The sequence below is a fragment of the Scatophagus argus genome, chromosome 5 (genome assembly GCF_020382885.2).
Source record: "Scatophagus argus isolate fScaArg1 chromosome 5, fScaArg1.pri, whole genome shotgun sequence".
Taxonomy (NCBI): Eukaryota; Metazoa; Chordata; class Actinopteri; family Scatophagidae; genus Scatophagus; species Scatophagus argus.
In genome coordinates, this window is record NC_058497.1 from 1,987,189 (window position 1) to 2,003,575 (window position 16,387).

Sequence of the window (16,387 nt, forward strand, 5' to 3'; positions counted from 1 at the left end):
TCAGTTGCAAATAAGACATGATGCCTTAAGGCCTTAGCATGTGTCAACCCAACTAGGTTGTATGATGTACAGTCCAACCATGTGTAAAGCGTTTCCTCGCTGTTCTAAATGGCCATACTCAGAGGCAAGGAGAAAAGTTTGCTACCACAACCTCTTCCTGGCTTCATCCCACTGCTGATCTCTCCAAAAATTCTGCATCTTCTGCATCTGTGTAGTCTCAGCATGGTGTATCATACGAATGGATACAACTACAAATGCTTTTGGACAGTCTCCTCTCTAAAGCAGTGGTCTTGCAGTCAGTTGTCCACATGTAAAGTGACAGATATAGTGACTTGAAGAATGAAAAACAATCCTGCCTTCTTTCTCAGCTGTCCTGCGTAAACAGTCATACACACAGTGTGCGTCATCACAGTTTCATTTTGGAAAGTAGAAATAACTGTTAGTGCCAACGAGCACAATCCAACAATCCAACAAGTACATTGTCTGAGGCATGCTGAGACCTTCTTCATTAAGAGCAATGGACATCTGTCTTTATCAGTGACTGTATATAATGATGGACATCAATCTTGCTCGCCCCCTGGTGGCTGGCTCCAGTATAGGTCATAAACCCGCCCCATCCATGTTACCATGATGATGTCATATAGCCAAACTAAAAACTCAAAGTAAATGTGAAAATCAGTTTTTCACGAAAGATGGTTTCTGTCATTTTAGGCAGTTCTCATCATTCTGATGTACTATATGTTCAAGTGTTCAGTGTTCAGTTCAGTTCAGTGTGTGATGCTGTAAACATAAGGTAAATAAATAAATAAAAAAGCTGTGGACTGCTCAGGACTGGGTCAAAAATTAGCCAAGCTCTGTTACACAGACACTGGCTCAGAATAATGTCATCAGAACAAGATGGCAGAGCTCATAACCAACTTATTTTGGCTTCACTTTGGTACAGTGGGAGGAAGTGAAGACACATCGTCTATCTTTATATATGTTAGTTGTTTCTGCTCATGCCACCGATAGAAACTGACTTCACCTATGAACAGGAAGCATTCATGTGAGATGTTGTCCCATGTGTTGCTGTCACAGTCAGGGACATGTTTTACAATGAACAGCATGGGGTGCAAAACGATACAGTGCCTGTGCTGTACAGTGTAAGCCTGCACAGGAGGGATTCTTCCAGCTGAGGTGGACTGTTCCAAGTTCAGTGGTTTATAAGGCTGGGAGGGTCAGTAAAAATATTGTACTTTCTACTCCACTACATTCATGTGACAGCTTTAGTTACTTGTTACCTTAGATAAGAAAAAGTAGATAAAGATTTGACATAACTGAATAAGCTTTTAAGATAAGAACACACCGTTAAACATTGAACTAATGGTTTTCAACCCTTTGGCTTCTAATGTATGGTGGTCACATTTTACACAATTTAAACTTCTGAACTTCTCAGATTTTTCATTTCTGTGAATGTTCAAATGACTTGTAACTTTAATACTTTAACATCATTTTGCTCCTTATATTTATCTACTTTTACTTAAGTAGGGATTATCCATGCTGGGCTTTTGTTGTAATGGGGTATTTTACATTGCTCTGTTTACTTTTAATGAACTAAGGGATCTTAATATTTTTTCCACCTCTGGTGAATTGATGGATTGGTGGATTTATGAGTAAGTTATACTAACTTATTCAGCAATTATTGGCAGATCTTTATTTTTAAACTAAAGTCTAGTTGCCCCTACTTAATCTCTTCTATGCACGATGAACTGGATGACTGAGAATCTACACAGACTTAAACACTGGTGCTGAGTTCAGTTCCTAATAGCCTTACCTGCATTACAACTTCATCAGGTCTTTTTACACCGACACACCCTGAAGTTCATCATCAGGAAATAAAGTGAACCACACTCGTACACGCAAGCACACAGACAAATGAACAACAAATGAACGAGAGGAAAACAAGAACAAAAAAAAAAGAAAAGAAGCATGACCACACTCTTGTGTCTCACTTCTTTGTTGTTTTTGTCTATCTCAGCACGGTCCTGTGTTCCTCGCCGTGAACTGAAAATGGTATTTGGGAGACAAACAACTTCATTCCACCGTGCATCAGTAATTAGCTGTGGAATTAGCGGGCTTGACGTGCCTCCACAGATCAGCCGGCCCTCCAGGGAGGCCTGCGGGTCCAGGCAAGCCGCATTTCCAATTATTGTGTTGAATTGCTAATTTAGTTATTGTGCCTGGCGTAATTGTGATGGGTATTGGGTGTGCGATTCAATTTGTTTTAAATATTTGTGGGCCGGCAGATTGGTAATGGAGCTGACCTATCTGCAGGCCCAGTGTGAGAGTTAGGAAGAAGAAAAAAAAAAACAAAGGAAGAGACTACAAAGATGTTGTAGTCCCCCATCTCACACACATACACACACAGTGACACACACTCTCTCAATCTCACTCTCCCTCTCTCTCATCATCTTAGTATGATCTGCCTCATCCCTTCTAAGACTGTTGAAGTTAAAAAGCCTGCATTTAGAAAAATATTACTTTGATCATCTTCAGGGTGCGAGGCGCGGAGCATTAGACGGGGAGAACACTGAGCCTTTTGGTTTGATGAGCAGTGTTGTGGGAGGCATCGCCTTTCTCTGCTCAAATATTAGAGCAGGAGAGTTGCTGCTGGCGAAAGTAGCACTGCTCCTGGCCCATCTGGGAGAAATATTTGGCAGCACGATGAAGACTCTCCTGTTGTAGAAAGGTCAGAAGAAACGATCTGTACTTATGAGAATTAGACTGCTAGGAGCTCTGGTTTTTCATTTAAATGTTTATACAGAATCAAGGAAAATGCTGCAAATATTAAAAAAATAACAGACAGAGTGAGATATTAGTTATCTTTTGTGAGCTACCACTAACATCATTTACAGCACCACCGATTGGTGGCACTGATTGAAAACACTGAATTGAACCATATTTTTCGGTGTCCTGCACAGTCTGTCACCATGACAATATTGCCTTTAATCAGTCATTACATAACAGTGACCCATGTGACTGCTGTTGAGGCATCGATTACTAAATACAGGCCGCATTAAAAATATTAGTTTTACTGGCAAACTTTACAGACCCATACAAGAAAACTTACAGGCCTTTGAATCCTGTTTTAGTTGATCGACCCATCTACAGCAGTGCAATAACAAAAGAAAAGCAGGATGACATACTGCAGAGGATACACTAAAAGGGCGACTATGCAACCACCAGCATCAGGATAGAAACATAAAAATTCACAAGACTAAATATATGTAATTTAAGCATTATAACTGGGCTCTGTGATTTACCAACATATAACAATGCAAAATGAATATTAACAATAATGTAGTGATTTTGCTAGGTGTAAAACACTTTGTGGTGGAACCAGTGAACAAAGTAAGAAAATGACTGTTTTGAATTGTTATTCTTGAAAGAGAATTAAGTCTTTCTCTTAAGAGTGAAAAACACAAGTTGGCAAGTTGTCTAAATCCAAATGCCCACTGTTCAAACTTGCAGACAGCATGAGTAATCTCCAAAAGATACGTTGAAAGTGCTCTGCTAACCAAGTAAAGGATCGATAAATGTGTTAAAGGACAGGGATAGGAAGATTTTATCTGTTACATAAGTTCACTGCAGAGGATCCTCACATCAAGTGATCTGTAGAGTCTTCTGGTGAATTCTGTGGCTCAAGCAGACTTTCAGAGTCCACAGGAAGTGAATTTGATATGCAGATTACATAAATGATGGGTTTGGACAGGCTTCTGCCTTTACAGATTTCCTGAGAAAATGACTGTTAAGTCCAAACATTTGAATTCAGCCAAGGCTTAAAAAATGTCATGACAGGGAATTTGGCACTTTCAGTCCTGATCCCTTCAGCCCCTTGTTTGCTTAATCACCAGTGTGAACACTGGCACTTTGTAAAAGATGGTGTTTTGTCAACAGTAACAAAATGTACAGTTTTAACAAAAACGATAAGAAGTTTTTCCAGGAGCACCATCTACAATCCTCTTTAACTTTACGTGTGGAAGTCATGAAAATTCACAGTGTGATATCGTCCCACCAATCTCATGGATGTCACCAATTATTTTGATGGACAAGCCCACACCTGCCTACAGCATGCAGCCAGGAGTGTGGCTAATATTAAAATCAGCAGGACTCCTTGAGGTCTGTGTACAAGGCTGTTAATCACATTGTAAGTCAGCTTTTGGAACATTACATTTTATTGTGATTATCTTTTTTTTTCCTTCTTTACCTTCACATTGTGTCATCTTCTGTTCTTAGCTGATGTGCAGAGAATAAGCTGCAGGCCTCACTGACAATTGAAAGAGGTGTCTGTGTGTAGAAGTGTTTGCTGAAGGTGGATTTGAATTTCACAACAGTTTAGAGAGCTCATTGTGGAGGATGATTGCTCAGTGTGTGTGTTTGTGTGTGTGTGTGCGTGTAAGAGTGTATGGTGTCTCCGCTTTCATCTTGATGGTACAGAGCGTGTGTTTTTCTGTCCTCCTGTCACCCTGAGGTCAATATGAAAGACTCAGGGCTGAATGGGACCTCTCCAGGTCTTTGAAATCTCTTGTCCGGCCTCTATGGAAATACTGCAGATACACACACACACACACAGACTGTCATGCATTCACTCATTTTGAGACACACTGAGCGCACAAGTACAAAAGGTGCGTGTGGAGAAACTCATTCACACATACACACACCAATGAAGTGAAAACAACCATTTACACCTGGTAAGTGTTTGATCATCAATTAAGCTCCATCTCTCTCTCTCTCTCAGTCTGTTTAGTCTCCAAGGTGTTCAGCTCAGCCTCCTCAATCAGTCCACATCACCTTCTAACAGCCAAATCAGCACATTGTCACTTCGTGTGTGTGTGTGTGTGTGTGTGTCTGTGTGTGCAGTGTTACAAACTCATACTGTTAGTTTCCTGAACATGATGTTTAAATAAAGGGCACGTTTTCTGAAAAACCAAAACGAAAAACATGATTGCACAAATATGAAGCCTACTCTCTGTTCTTTAAATTGTGATACATTGTTATGTTTTGCCTCTCTGATATATCAGTCACAGAACAAAAGTCAGTTAAACATAAAGCACTGTTGTTTTTCGGAATGATGATGCCACAAAGACTGTATCTAACAAGACAAGAATAAAGTTTCCGAAGAGCAAAACGTCAAGGTTTGATTACTATCATCAATACACATTGCCTTTTTACATTTTATATCCACAGGTAAAGTTAGCATATGATTTTATGAAGATGAATTACGCCCCCACCCCCCTTTTAAGCGGACTAAGGTCACCACCACAAGATTGACACATTAGCAGCCAATATGATCGCTAACATATACTGGCGGACAGCTGGTATAACAATGTCACTTCTGCACAACATACATCCATCCATCCATCCATCCATTTTCTATACCGCTTATCCGTCAGGGTCGCGGGGGAGCTGGAGCCTATCCCAGCTGACTACGGGCGAGAGGCGGGGTACACCCTGGACTGGTCGCCAGTCAATCGCAGGGCCAACACACAAAGACAAACAACCACACACTCTCACACTCACACCTAGGGGCAATTTAGAGTAGCCAATTAACCTAATGAGCATGTTTTTGGTATTGTGGGAGGAAGCCGGAGTACCCGGAGAAAACCCACGCAGGCACAGGGAGAACATGCAAACTCCACATAGAAGGGCCCAGACCGGGATTCCAACCTGGAACCCTCTTGCTATGAGGCGACAGTGCTAACCACTGCACCACCGTGCCGCCCCACAACATACAACAAGGAAAATTTGAAAGGCATTTGTCAGGGCTATTTTCCACTTTTTAAGGCTGCTGTTACCAGCTGTTGCTTACATGGCTATCACACTGGTTTCACACGGGTTTCAGGTGTCAGTTGACAGTCCTGCATTGGCCAGTAGCACTTCTTGAGCATTCTGGAATTGCAGTTAATCAATATACAAATATGAAATCCAAGTTGTAATAAACCATAGTTTTCCTCTGATATTAAGGAACAGTGTTACTGGCATCGGATTTCTGTTGAAGTTGCTTTGACATTTAATTTAATCAGTCCCCAGTAATTCCATAATACACCAGATTATTTTACATAAATATACAAAAGAAGTAGTATAAATTAGTCATATTCTGATACTTAAAAACACCAATGTACGTATACTGTATAAGAACAGGCATGTGATGACATCAAAACAATATCACACATCAAAGACACAGGGGCAACACACATACATAAGAACATAACCAACAAATAAACACGGGCTCATAAATATGTCCACATGCATGGGGGCTAAACATACAAACATACAGTGCTACAGTAAACACACCGCATCTTATCAAAACCAACCAATGATTTGAAAATGTTGATCCTTCCACCGCTTGTTTCCTTATAAAGACAAACACAAATCTGATTACAATTATGCCTGTTTTTTTGCCTGCGTGTTGCAGAAGAGGAAAGAGAAGAAGAAAGAAAGAAAGATGGAAACCGCTAAACCAAAATGTGGAACGGTGGGGGAGACAGGTAAGAGAGGGCAAAAGAGGACAAAAGATGACAAAGAGAGGAGGTGTGAGAATTTGAAAAGTTAAAGAGACACAAGCGGAAGAAAAGAGAGAGCCTTGCAGCGGAGGCAAATGAAATCAATTTGAGAAGCGTTGAAGTAATTGGTTTCTAAACAGAACAGTGTCCTGGATGCCGGCTACCTCTTTCTATTTGGCCTCAGCTGCAGAATAAGCCCACTTCTCGCTGGAATGACAAAATCAACACCTTGTTTCTCATTCAGAGTTGTTACAGTCGTGTGTGTGAGTGTGTGTTGTGCAAAGAAAAACTTGATAAAATGGTGTAATCAAAGAGGAACCATGTCAACGACTGCAGAATGTTTGGTTGAATAAAATTCAAAATCCAGCAGTGTGCCCTTTTAGCTCGTGCTACGTAAAAGCCAAGCAGAAAGGCCTTTTGTACTCGATAATAGGGGCAGAAATGCAATCAAACCAATGCGATTGCCCTGTCATTCCTGCCAAAATGCATCTAATCTCACATTAAGATACAATAATCTGCTTTATAATTGACATTTTAAAAATAGCACTTATGAAATTAGCAGAGAAAAGGGGAGAAAAGGCTTGTATGGTCAATTACAACTAACACTTGGGCTTGGCACAGGAGCCATTGGACACAAGCCATAAGTATTTAAATTACACAGAACCAGAGGGCCTGATTACAGCAATGCTGAATTTAGAAGCAGTAATTGTAGTCACAGGCTCACAATGATGCTATTCACAGGCTCTTGTTGGAGGGGAGAGGGCTTTCCTGACTCCTGGATAGGACTGGGATTTAAATTATGAAATGACGTTGAGGTGTCATTTTTGATTGGAGTAGTACAGTACACATATCACTACGATGCTGAAATCTGCTTTATAAGCCAGCACATTTAAAAAATGTAAAAAAAAAAGAAAAAAAAAGAAAAAAGGGACCAACATGGATTTTTAAAGGTGGTTACTAGTTCTGTGTGCTCTTATGGAAATCTTAAACTAATTTAAATTTTTGAGTTATAGGTAAAAAAACCAAAAAAAACAAAACACTTGATTGTACAGTACAATAAGTGAATAAATTATGAAAATGTTTATTAACCTTGACAAAATCTTGATGTTTTTAAACAAAAGTAACTTTTTGTTGTATTAAATTCCATGCACATTTTCTGTGAATGTTGGAACTTGAGTTCTTCTTTGACAATTACTCTAGTGTTGCAGTAAACCTGAAAACAGACAGTGATTTTGCATTGTATTTGTAGTTATATTTATGAAATTGATAGTTTTCTTACTTATGGACGCTCACTAAGTGCATTATGTACAGACTTTTTAAAGTGAATTTTAAAGTTGAAGTCGCTGAATCATCATCAATGACGAAATAACCATTAGCGGCGGAGCTCCTCCCTCTTGACTGACTGAATTGTGATATACAGTATGTTACATCTTGGTTAGAACCTTGTGTTTTTGCTGTTTTGTTTGTTGTTTTTTTTTTTCAAAAAGCCACAAGAGCCACAGAAATTATCATGTTATGTTATCTATGCCCAAACTGAAGATGTTCAAACAGCACCAAACACAGTCTACCAGTCTGGCCATCTACCGATGTGTGATGTGCAGTTGTTTCGAACATGAACACACAGTCGGTAGTGACTACAAATATCTCAACTGAAGTCAAGATGAAATTTGAATCTGCAAACATATTTGGATTTCCACATGCTCAGGTATTACCTTTGATTTCATTCCAGGTGTATAGGCTTTAAAGTAAAATGCATAGATTGTATAAAACTTTGAAGTAGCCTCCGTGACGTCACCCACCAGCCATTGCCGTCTTGGCAGTGCCTGTCTCCAAGTTTCGGCTAATCCAAAAGTACTGCATGTCCAGAGGTGGAGTGCAGTCTAATTAACCACACAGCAAACCATTTTATTTGTCCAATATTTGCTCAAAAAATTCCTCTAAAGGCACCAACACCATAAGAACACACACTGTAGCTGCGATGTGCAGATGTTAGTGTAAAAGCCCTTTACACTAAATGTTACATGTATTATATTAATATACAAATTGTTGTGATTATTTATATGTTACTGCTGCGTTTACATTAAAAAATAATGTAGTGTATTTTATTCAGCTGTAGTCAGGGAGGAGCATCTGAAAACACACATGCAAAAGCACTCAACTTTACCCCAGATGTGTCGTACCTACATTCATGGTTCCATATCCACAGAAAAAACACACTTTTGTTGTCAGAGCCGCGCAGCCTGTGGCCAGGAACCAGTTAACACAGAGGCCTCAGCTACAAAGGCAGTCCACGAAATGTCACAAATCAAAAACTCAAAGTTTCACAGCCACTGAGGGGAAAAATACCACACCACAGCCACACCACGATATTGCCTTTTGGTCTCGACTTGATAGGGGCAAAATGCATATTCATGAAGTAAGCAACTTGTGATCCCAAACAAAGTAAAGCCCTGGCTTAGGGAGATTGGGCCCGCCGTTAATGACTTCTTCGTTTTAAGCCCGCATAAGAAAGCCCCCCGATTTCCCTGCGCTTGTAGTCCATGAGAATATTTAATACCGTTATTAATCATTTTTAATCCGTTTGCTTTTAATTAAGAAACAGCATGTTGCTGTCCTATCAGCCTGTGCCAGCGCACAGATTAATTGTAGCTTAAGATAGCCGGCCGTGATTGGTGTAATGTATTAGCTAACAAGACGCCAGGCTTCTAAAGATACTTGTACACTACCTTGGGAACTTGGCACCACTCCAGGGCTTCTTTCTCCCTCCCTCTCTCACTCTCTCTCACTCTCTCTCTCTCTCTCTCTCTCTCTCTTCCTCCTCTATCTCTCCTCCCGTGTGTCTTTCCTGTTTGATGCTGCAGTCAGGCGTCTTTGGGAAACCTTCTCTCTCATCTCGGCGCGCCGCTGTGTTTGTAGCACCATTACTCTGATGGCAGGCCAGGCTATCCCTGATGAGGGAACATGGCGAAAAGGAGTCTTTCATTCTGTCCCTGGCCAGGGGCTATACACTGTAACCTATAGCCCTGGGTGCCAGACACAGACTTTTGGAGGAGTGGTTCAATTTGACTCACTTGGCCCCAGGTCTGCATTAGGATGGCAGTGAATTGCAGCTTTATGGTTACATCCTCATTTGGTTGTTGTTTTGCTCCTGGTTTTTGGTGAGAGGGGGGTGCCTTCCTACAAGTATGACTGGAATGGTACTGAAACTGAAGACTGAAACATGAGGGAACAATGGTACCTAACGGAGATGGCAGGACAGTGAAGTAGTTCCAGAGGGCTTGTTGGCAGTGATGGCACATTCTTTCTTTCTGCTCAATTGAAATAGAAATTCATGTAGAAGTAGGCTGACCCAGTCGAATGTGAATGCACAGCAGGGGGCACACAACTCTGATCGTGTGATGGGTGAGAGGTTTACATGAACTGTAAGCTTTACTTGCTGCTAATCACTGTATTATAGCTAGTGAATAGGGAGTTAAAGTCATGGACATTAGGAGCAGACACATGCACACATTTACTCACTGGGTCTGATCTCTCAAGTGTTCTTTGATAGATGGGGAAGTGCCTTCAGACTGAAAGCAAAGCTAATTTTCACCCCTATTGCTACCCTTTCCCTTCCTTTGTTCGCTATATGACCCACAGATTGTTTGTGCATGAAATGTTTCTTCACCACACTCATTCGTATTTGGAGAGTGTGGAATGATCTAAGTATGATCTCAGAGCTGATCAGAATCAATAGGCATAGGTGCTGAGTATGCTGCAGCAGTCCCTACACGAATCAGCAGTTTTACCCACTTATTTAGATTTATTGTCATAGAGATTTGTATTCACAGTCGGTGCAGCACAGCAACATACAGATAGAGACAACACATGTGGCTATTTATGTAGTACACAAATACTTGTTTCATGATATACCTTTTATTTTATTTGCATTTGTTTATTTATTACTAAAATGCGTGTTCACTTATTTTCTTTTGCCATGTCAAGGTTGCCGATCACTCATGCTGTTATTCTCAGGTTTTATATGCTGCCAACATAACATTCATAACAGTTCATGACATTAATGACGCACTATACCTCCAATTGAGCAATTAATATGAAAGATTTGTTCATTCATGTACTTCAGCGATTGCTGAAAGTAATAATAATATAATAATGCATTTTATTTGTAAAGCACCAACATTACAAAGTACATTACAGCAAATAGATAAACATAAAATAAAGTGCACAGTAATGTATGAAGGAAATAAATAATACAACAAACAATTAAAACCATGCATAAAACAACCTCAAGAATAAAGTGCAGTGTAGTCATGAATAAGAACAAAAGTCGTAAAGTCACAAAATTCTTATTAAATAATGCTATCAAAATTAAGAGCATAATTTGTTATAAAGCGTTTCAATAAAACTAAATCTTGTGACTCTAGATGCTTTACAGAGACCCAGAGCCTGAACCCCCGAGCAAGCAGACAGTGACAAGGAAAAACTCCCTTTTAACAGGAAGAAACCTTGAGCAGGACCCAGCTCACAAGGGAGAACCATCCTGCTGATAGAGGATGAAAGAGAGAGAGAAGATACTAGAAGATAAAAGAAGATACTGACGCAGGGTGCTGGAGTTCCTCACACAGGTCATTCCACAGCCGAGAACAGCAGACGCTCGCTTCCCCTCAGTCTTTAAACCTGAGCTGGGAACAGTCAGCAGGTTCCTGCCTGACAGTCTCAGGCTGTGCACTGGTTGGTATCGGGACAGTAGTTCACATATTCAGGGGTCAGACCGTGAAGGACTTTAAAAGTGACATGTAAAATCTTGAAATCAATCCTAAAACAAATGGGCAGCCGGTGTAAGGACATTAAAATTGAAGCTATGTGTTCTCTTTTTATGGTAAAGTTTGGAAATTTGGAGAAGAATGTTAAAGAATTATGAAATGTAAGTGCAGTTGAGCAAAGTATGGATCATAATTCACGCACAGCAGCTTCTTTACTTACTATCAATAAGCACTAAATAGGAGTTTTCAAGGGAAAACTCTTTGGCCTTGTAGTTGTAGAATACTTTAATACAGAATAAATATGTCCTTTATAATGGCTAATAAGGAGTCAATATGGTACCAATATGCTAATTTACAGGCTAATGAGCAACTAATTAATCATTAATGTGTTCCCTAATGTTTAAAAATAACAAAATATTGAGTAAAGCTTTCTAAAAAAGACCACATCTGTGGTATGTAATGAAGACATTCATAGTGAATTATAATGCATTCATAAATATTTTTATGACTATACTATTAAACACACATAATGCTTTCTGATACACTATAGCAACAGACATAAAGAATTATAGATATGACTTATGATAAATTTTAGTTTAAGAGTCTTATGGATTCTTTCAACTAGTCATAAACTATATTATTATGTATTATGGATAAATATTACATATTACATATATATTACATATTACATGCATATTAATGAATCTATAATCATGCAGGCTCCATCATAACATTTCATTATTGATGGTAAATTTCAATGCATTGTAATTAGTCAACAGCTTCCATTAGACACTTGAACTTATGACTGATTGTAACCCACATGTATAATGTTTTAAATCTGTTAATGAAGTGCATCCGAAAGCTTCATTTGTTCTTATGTGTGTATTTCTAATGCATTTTGAAAGTATACACCATGAATGTCCCCATCGTGCACTATAGATGTGGTCTTCATATTGTCCAAATATAGTAAACTTGGTCCAATAAGGACTTTCTAACGAGGGTTCCACTTGCAATTTGTCATGACTGGTTCAGCCATAAACCTAGTTCTTCTTAAGACAAGTCCTGATACGGTGCCTCGTGTCCTTTATTCCAGTGAGGATAATTTGCTCAGGTAGGCGAACTTGAGGGTTCATCTAAGACCCGTTGAGAAAGGTGACCTGAACCATGTCTTTTTCCCCTGCCTAGGTAGGAATTGCAGCTGAACTTTTGTTTTGCTTTTTATTCTATTGATAGCACATGATTTTATTTTGTTGTCAGTTTTTCGCTGCTGTGCAAAGATTTTTTTTTTTCTTAAAGTGCAGATTTTGGAAAACTGTTTTGAGTCCTGGTGCTATTACACGGCATCTGGCATTTCATTTATTTCAGGAACAGCATTTCAATATACAATTATAGAACAAATATAGAAAAACAATAAACACAGAGCAAATGAATAGCGAGAGCAATACGAGAGGAGAGGTGAGTCCAGTGGGTTTGTGCTGCATGGAGGCAGGTTGTGGAATAATCGGTGATGATCTGAGCTCCAACTCTGATGAGAATGGAAGCGTGCCACAAAAATCACAATACACTAGTGCATCACAGTGTGTGTGTGTCTCAGTGTGTATTCCAGTAGTTGTAGTTGTAGTTGCAGTAGTTGTACTTATGGGGACAAAATGTCCCCAAAATGTAAATCATTAAATATAAAACTGAAGACCTGCTTTAAGGTTAGGTTTGCAAGAGTTAGGGTTAGGTTTGGTAAGGTTTAGGATTAGGCAAGTAATGTTTATTTCTATGGTGTGGTGGTTAAGCCTAAAACCACCTTAAGTCTATGTAATGTCCCCAAAAGGGAGGGAAACAGGACCGTGTGTGTGTGTGTGTGTGTGTGTGTGTGTGTGTGTGCACGTGTGTGTGCTTGTGTAGCAGAGTGTGATAGTAATTTAGTGTATGAAAGAATAAATAGACGGCTATTTTCAGTACTAATCTCAGCATCTGCCTCAAAGGGACTGTCTCTCTTTCTATCTCTCTCTCTCTCTCTTTTTCACACCCACATACATCCCTTACACACTTCTCTCTTGCACACATGCACACACACACAGAGTCTACTCTCTCCAGTGAAGAGGAGCCCATTGTGTGTGATGAGAGTTAGATTGGATGGCTCCCTGGGGAGCTGCTCTCTATTAGCTAAGGTGATCTAACAGGTAATCAGCAGATAATTAAAAGGCTTCACTTTTCTGATGGGAGGGGCTGAGGGAGTCAGGGTTGGTGTGTGTGGTGCACGCACAGATGTGCAAACTTTTGCATGTGTACGTGTGTCTATGCAGTCATTTTTGAATGTCATCAGGGCAGGAGGCTTGTGGTCGTTTTGTGCTATGGTGGGACATGCATCACTTTTATAGACACTCAATCCTTCCTGGAAAAGTATCTTTGAATGGTTATTGAAAGGCGAAGTCCAGGTCAAATTAGCCAGCATGTGTGCTGTAAACAGATATGGATGAGCCCCACAGTCTGGAAATGTCTATAGGCTAACTTAGTCTACCTGTGCTGAACACAGTGTGTCTCACTGCCACGCTTTCATTTACTGTGGCAGTGAGACACACTGTGTAACTAGGATGTATTTACCAGATGGCATCGAAAGTCAAAAGTATTTATAGTCGTTTTGAATGACCAAACTTATGGCTTATTTAGAAAATATTTAATTCATATTTTTGATCTGAAACACACTCTGGAAAAACTTAAGTTCCCTCATATTACATTTTGCTCATTCTTGCAATACTTTCCTTGATTGTTGGTCAGGAGTTTTCTTCACTTTATTTAAAATACACTGTCCAGTGTGGTGGGTACAGTATTACAATATTTTATTAAGCGAAATATCAATATCATAGTATACCCAAGTGTCATTATTAGTTGTAGTAGTAACCATCATGCTTCATAATGGATGCCTTCAGGGTGCTGTTGGATTCTTGAAGTTATTTCACACTATACTGTCATTTTTTTGACACAGATCAAACATTTTTGACACAGATCTCAGATCACATATTTTAGTTCTTGTGAACAAGTTATGTAATCAAGTGGACTGCTAAGTTTTTGTTTGTTTGTCACATGAGAAATTAGGAAATTCATCTGAGTGTGATTACACGTTAAATTGAGATTATCTGTTTATGTCCAGTCATTCAGCCATGAGGTCTGAAAGTCATAACGAAGAAAAGGCTCAGTCCTGACCAAAATATTCATCACTGTTTATGCTGTCTACCTAACACTGAATTATTTTATCACTATATACAGTTTTTAGCAAGCACCCACATACAGGATCACGTTCTAACTAGTTCATAGATCGTAGGAACAGAAGTAATTGTGTATAACATGAAAAAAGAGAGCTAGAGAGACAATACTCTCTCGACTCTTTCACACAATATAAAGTGGGTGAATGTCAAATTGTTGGACACAAACTTCCCCAGTCCCATGTCAAAAGTGAGCGAGTGGGAGTGTGGGTTATTTGACTATTTGAATGTTTGACTATTGGACAAACAGCTGTGAACAGGCATTCTGAGCACTTTGCAGTGTCCTTCTTCTAACCTCTGATTATGGCTGTTGTGTTTCCAGTATAAATGAGTTTTATATTTGAAAGAGTAGTTTGACATTTTAGGAAAAACACTCATTTGTGTTAACAGCTAAGCGGACTTTGTGCAAAGCTGAAAAATCTGCCCACCAACACCTCAGTGTGTCTTGTTTGTTTAATCTGTGTACAAACAAAAATGTGACAAAATAATTGGTGGATTAAGAGGCACACGCATTCATCCGCCCATCAAGACAATTTGACTTTTTCCCCTTGTGCCATTATTAGGTCAAAATATTAATTTGTCCAATACTTTGGTGTATGACCAAATACCTGTGAAGCTAATGATTTTAAATTCCCATTAGCCTCAACTGTACTTTGCATTTTGCTAATTAGAAAAGGCTTGCATTCTGACATGCCAAACTAAGATGACGAACGTTCCTCAGACACAAACCTAGCCAAAAACAAGCACATCAACCCCAGCACCAGCAAAGGAAAAGCCTCACTCCACACAAAGAAAAGCGTGGAGAGAATAAGATTTGAGTGAAATGGTCACTACTCAAAAATGGTCACATTTTGGTTTAATCCCATGTATTTCTGCACATGCAGTCGACCATAAGAGCGGGCTCTTCTGGTTGTCCTCACACATGCTGTCCACAGTGGCTTCTGACAGAGAGGCCTGCGATTAAGCTGATATTAACAGATAGGTCAATGTCTATTTTCTGCTCCACTTAAAGCTTCACTGCTGTAAAAATTGCCCCCTCTTCCTGAAAGGAAGCACAATACAAACAGAGAGAGAAAAGACAGGTGTAAGTGTGTGTGTTCGTGTGTGTGTATGTGTCACTGTGTGTGACATCTACATGTGCCAGAAACAAGTTGAGGCAAATCAATACTTGCCAACAATGGATTTGATTTGAGGTGAAGTGAGGGTTGTGATGTCAGATGGATGTCTAGACTTTTCCAAAACACACACACACAAACATGTTTAGACAGACTCACATGTTTGTATCACTGTTTAAGACACAAAAGATGATACTGTGCAGCCACTCGTTAGGAACCACGATGAGCCTCTGCGAGTTTCCATCAGAACTTTTCATAAATTTAGAATCAAAGAAAAAAATACTTATATTTTATAGTATTTTAGCAATTTTTTCCATGTAATCCTGGGATTTGCACAATCTGAATACAGGATCTGGAGGGCAAGGTAGATCGGCAGCATATGTGTATCATTACACCTGCACCTTTTGTTTACATTGTTGATTTTACCAAATTCACTGCTCTTATCACTGCATCCAAGTTACTGTACCTTCACTATACCTTAACTGTAACTGGTCTCAACAAAAAAAACTCACTAACGGCACTAACATCTTTTACCACCTACACAAGAATCCTGTCAAACAGGGTGAAGAGTGTATGGAGAATGAGAAAAGTAAATATACATGAGTTAATTAGCCTTTATTCGTTGAGTATTCAAAATGTTGTGAGAAAAGGACCTTCTGAGACTTTTGAGGATGAGGTATGACGACGTTACTTGAATAAAAAAATTTCTAAAA